Raw genomic sequence first — 6,091 nt, 5'->3', positions numbered from 1 at the left:
GGGACAAGCCGGAAAACACTTATTGGCGGTTTATCACCCGCTTGTTCAAGAATCTTTGGGGTTTAAAAACAATTTAATTTTGTTTTTTCCTCCAATGCAATTTCAATGGGCGTCAACTATCTGCGGATTTTCGCTATTCACGTTCTGGCCCGGTCCCATTGTACTGTCATTTATCATTTATTTTTTATGCATTTTTACAAAATGTATTTTTTTATTCCTTTATCATTATGTAACCTGAGTGGGAACACATTAATCTACTACTAACCTATGCGAACACACTCGTAAAGTCAATATTACAGTAAATATTTGTTAACACTGGTCAAACATAAACGTCGTTAGCCTAAAAGCATCGTTGCCCAAGTCATATTTGAACATTTTCGGAAATCAACAAAAAAACTAATTCAACGAACAAGAAGTTGCGTTGATTTGACCTTTGCAGATTACCATGATATGGATGACAGAGAGTCTACACAGAGAGAAAAAAATAATAATTTTAAGCAAGCACATAGCATAAAGACCAAAATGAAAATACAATAGCTAGTGTAAATAAGAGTTCGTCAAAAACGAGGGAGAGGTTTTATTCCGAAATGGTATACTATTGTAAACCACTGTAACATTATGTACAGTTGGAACATTTAATTGATTCTTTCGCAAACCACTAGAAGGAGCCAATGTACCACGTGGTACTAGTACTGTACCATACTTTGAGAATCATTGTTCTAGGACATTAGTAAGAACACACAGTGTCGCACATATTGTACACCCAAGTGGTGAGTATGAGGACCAGTTTTTCGTCCTTCGTTTGACCGGCCGCCAAGAGATGAGACAAAAAGAGGTAGGCAACGTCATCACTTCTTCTTTCGTGTGCTCTGCTCACAGCTTCACGTCCTGTTGTTGAATCTGTTTTATGGATCCTCGCCTGTACCGGAATGTTTCTCTCTGCCGCATTGTACCGTTCAGTCAGTGGCTGTTTTCCATCTTTTGTGGTGTTTCCGGGTTCGTTTGCACTGCGTGCTTCTGTTTTTGTCAAATTGGCCCCCAAAACCCCGCAACCACTCCTGAAGTATTCACAATACAATAAACACTTTAGACTTGATCTCACTAACAGCAATAGAGTGGAACCTCTTAAGTCAGACACAATCTTCTAGGATACTGGTCAAACAAACAAAAATGTTCTCCCATAGAAAATAATGGAACTAGAATTAATTTGTTCAAAATTTTTGCCATTACAAAGCCTTTATTAACTGAAAGGGTAACTTAAAAAAAAAAAAGAAAGTTAATCACAGTTACTCTTGAATTAATTGGGAAATGTCTTTAATCTGTTCCAGCCTCCTCAAAAACTGTTTTAATAAGAATATATATATATATATATATATAAAAACACACAGACAATTAAATAGAGTGTAAAGAATTAAACACTTTTTTTGTCACATTTTGTTTGCTTCAATTCAATGGACATTGTGCTGTTCCCTCTGATGTGTGTGCCATGGCCACCTCGGGGCAGGGTGCCAATATTTTTTTTTAGCAGGATGCTAAAAACACATGCTTTTTTCTTGACTGTCTGACATAAAATCAGATTAAACTTTTCCTGTTATAGGTCAATTAGGATTACCAAAATTATTTCTATTTGCTAAATGCCAGAATAGTGAGAGGATGTTTTTTAGACCCATATATACAATAGACAATACAGTCATCAAGCACAACTGTACAGATATACATACAGCTGATCAAAACAAAACTCCTCAGAAAGATGCACTGTAATTAGTCATAGTATATGCCTGTAAGTATTGTTATATAATCTGTCTACGTGTTGCTCCACCGTTTGTGTTATATTTGTTGCTTAAAGTGTTATAACAGCGGAATACCAATGTCAACATCATTTATGACTATTTGATAGCCTGTCTGGCGCTTTGAATTGTTTGTTGTGATCCTGTCAGCCATACCAGAGCTCAGCCAAATGGAAACTAGCTGGACCGCTACCTTGCGAGCAATTGCTACATTTACTGAACAAAGGCCATTCATGTATGATTTCAGATATCGGGTAAAAAATAACTAGCCAAGTGACTGCTCTATGATAGAGATATAAAACAAATTGTGATAGTAATTGAGATCACATGGTATGAAAAAAAAAAATGAATGGTGATATTTATTTATTTATTTTTTTGCCAAATTGCCCAGCCCTATTTTGTTGCCGTATTGTACTAAAATCTCTGCGTTTACATTTTAAAATGATCACTTCTCCAACATTCCTAGGAAATCCCCATGTCGCATCACTGCTGAGCCCTCGCACTGCTCATGTGGTCCTTCCCTGTTTTAGATGCTCTCCGAGCCGACGTCTCGATAGATTCGACTATGCATAACGACCTCGGGATTTTTGTGCGTTTTAGTTGAACTTTACAAAAAAATTGTTCGACCTCAGGGACGGTCCATTTTAGAAGGTCCACTGTATTTAATTTATTTTTTATTTATTTAACAAGGGATCGAAACAATTGGGCATCTTTCAGCTAATAATGTTTTTATTGTTTGTAGAAACTCGGGTCCCTGTATTTGCTCCTATGCAAATTAGCATTCAGTCAATGGACAATTCATTGAACTTAATCTGTAGAATTTTAAATTAAAGATTAAATGGTGACATCTTTGTGCTGATAAAGTGGACTTCTTTTTCTTACCCTTCATCGCCGTGCTTCATTGGTGGTACTTTCTGCTTCCTGTCCTGTCTCGTTACGGCCTTTTTAAACGCTGCATGAAAATGTTTATTTTATTGATTTGATTTATTTATTTTTAACTTTTTAAAAAACATTGTTTCTCTGTGTGCCAGAAATCCCGCCGCGACGTGGGCAACTTTGACAAGGAGTTCACCAAGATGGCCGTACAGCTGACGCCGACAGACAAACTCTTCATCATGAATCTGGACCAGAATGAATTCCAAGGCTTCTCCTACACCAACCCCGAGTTTATTATACAAGTGTGAAGGGGGTATTAAAAAACAACAACACACCAAAACCTGAAGAGACCTGCAGTGTCTTTTCATCAAGACTCATCTTGTCACGTCACATCGTCTCGTAAACCGGACTACACGCCCGCAAATGCATGAAGTCAGACTGCACAAGTGAGAGTTTCTTACAGCCGGACTAATCTGCTGCTCTTGCACGGTCGCAAAAAGAAAAACACGACTCATTAAATAAACCGCGGACCTCCGCCAAGGCCCAACTGTTAACAAAAGTGTGGGAAGATGAGTTTATTTATTTATTTTTTTTTTTAAGTTGTCTGGCGACTTCCTGTTTCTGACCAAATCAAAACAATTTCCTCAAATAATGCTTGTTCCTCTAATGGACACCGCGTCCCGTTTCATCCAATCCACTTTTTCCCCTTAGGATGGTGAGCTAGTGATTAGTATGTCTGCATCGCTGTTCTGAGGTTCGGGGTTCAAATCCCGGCTGCGGGTTCCTCCCACATTCCTCAAACACGCAAGTTAGGTATATTGAAGACTCAAAATTAGCTGTCGTGTACATTCGTGTACTGCAGTACGCAAGTAAGTGTACCGCAAGGTTTATTTTCACCTCAATACAAATACATGACAGATAAGATTACTTGTTACATAATCAGTTTCTATGTTCCCTTTCCCAGGTCAAGTGAAGTTTTTGAATATTAATTTCTATCATCAACTAAAAAGTGTGAATTTGAGACAATTCTATTTCCTGTACGACGAAATGTCCTTAACATCGTTCTGTAGGATTTTTCTCTGAGTGAATCATCTCAATTCTGTTACTGTAACTGAGAGGAACATTAATCAACCTTTAATATCATTTGCCATATCTTTAATACTAAGATCTTTGGGATTAAAAGCATTACTCGTATCACTGTTCTTCTGGGCTGACACTGACAGCAGTGCTACATATGATCGTGTCTGGCTCTTGCTGTTGTCGCTGTCGGTTACCCGCATTCGTCACGGTGAAAAAGGTTGAAAAAGTTATGTAGTTTTGATCCAAACTGTTTGCTTTCCTCTCATCATCTCCTCTTTTCCACTCCACTTAATGCCACTTCATACTTGTAAACTGCACCAACAAGTGTATTTTGCTTCATGAATTAAGTTCGCCTATGCGCGGTAAAATGGAGCAGTCTATTGTATGGAAAAACAGTAAATTCAATCGAAGAAATCAGTTTTGATGAGACGTTTGGGGGGGCCCCTGGAAATCTCGGGGCCCCGGGCAATTGCCTGTTTGCCAAATGTCAAGTCCACCCCTGATAACTTTGCGACTGGCAACACCCTGAAATAGCCGACAGCAAGTCTGCTTCGAAATGAGATTCAGGGTTTGAATCTTTGCTTACCTGTGCGGCGTTTGCATGTTCTCCCCGTGCTTGCGTGGGTTTTTCCCAGGGGTCAGATGGCTCCAGCTCACCCGCAACAAGCATTCTAGAAAATGGATGGCTCTCTCCCACCTGCAGTTAAGTAGCCCACCAAATCAGTGACATCATTTTTTTTTTTTTTTTTTTGCGTAATCCTGAAAAATCAACAAACTGCAATTAAAATAAAACTTGTCACTTTTGTCCATGGCGGAGGTAATTAAATAAAATTTTTAAAAAGTCGAGTTTCCAGGAACTCAGTATCAACTTGTCAACGCGGAGGGCAACAATGAACAAAGTCGCTGCGTATCTACCGATCCACAGACATGTCTGTTGTTTATTTCCTTCTCGTTAAAGTCTGGTCATAAACATTCCATAATCAATATGAGATGTATGTATGTCCTCACACACACACACACGCATATGCAAGCATGCGTGTCTGTGCGGGGTGTAGTAGGGGACGGGGTGGTCCGGATTTCGTGTCAAAATTAGTCCTGAACTAGCACATCTTGTCTTCCGAATGAGCCCCCTTTTCTTTTCTTTTTCCCCCCCACCTCGCTGTGACGTCAGACAGCCTGCGCTCTCACTCCAAGGCACATTGAATTTTACTTTCATTTAAATCGGCTTCCCTATATTGGCTTCCCACTCATGGTTGGCCAGATTTCTAAACTACAGTAATTTTCCCATTAGGAAATCAGGGAAATGGGAATAATCTGCAACTGTTGCCACTACAAAAAGCCTTATTTACTATACATGCAATGCTTAAGTAACAATCTAACAATTTGTTACATTCATACAAAGATTACCGTAATTTCTCGTGTGTAATACACTCTTAAATATTAATGCACACCCCCAAAATTGACCCCAAAAATCAGGAAAACCCTTCCACCCATGTATAATGCACAACATCGATTTGTTGCTATCCATATGCTCAAAACATCAAGTTTCATCCATAATTTATTAGGCTTTTCAAAGAAATATTCTGCTCTGTGTGCATGTGCTTAAGTAATTCTGTTGTTGACAGGCCATGCATAATGTAAAAAAGCTTACCGTTGCTTGATATTACAGAACTGTGACCAAAATGTATTTGGACATCTTTAATTATGCCCCTTTCCACATCTGAAAATATCAGAATGAAAGCCCTCATTTAAAAAAAATTTATGGACAAAGATTTCTTCTTCATTTGCGCTCACTACAGAAACAGCTGAACGTAGCTTAATGTCCCGAAACTGTCACCGTTCGTCACCAAAACGTATGGGGACATCGCGACCTATGCCCACTTCAACCTCTGAAAATATCAGAACGAAATACCAAATATTTCAGATTTTATTGACTTTTATATCGGTAACGGGTCCAAGAAAGAGGCCTTGATTCTTGGGTGTGTACACGAGAAATTAGGGTAAGTTAAGTATTTTGACACTGCTTTATGTAATTTATGCTGTACTTTTCACCTTCTTCTCTTAATAACCCTTGCTGAAGACGTTTCTTCTTTTGGAGTCAGTGTCCCTGCAAAAAGCCAAAGAAAAATAAAAACGCACAGAGTTTCCTTTCGTGACGATCGATTTTGCGAAACGTGCTTTCGCCCAAAATTGTGCGTTTTACAACTTCCAAGGTTTCAGCGTATTTTCATAACAAAAAAGGCATTTCTCGATGATGAAGTGTTGTTAAAGGGATGTCATTATTTTTACGGGTGAAGGAAACATGACCTTTGGGTGAGAGCGAAGGTGGTGCTGTGAGTTCATGCGAA

Source organism: Phycodurus eques, chromosome 6 (assembly GCF_024500275.1).
Source record: "Phycodurus eques isolate BA_2022a chromosome 6, UOR_Pequ_1.1, whole genome shotgun sequence".
In the NCBI taxonomy this organism is placed as follows: Eukaryota; Metazoa; Chordata; class Actinopteri; order Syngnathiformes; family Syngnathidae; genus Phycodurus; species Phycodurus eques.
Note: the sequence above shows the minus strand (reverse complement) of the source record.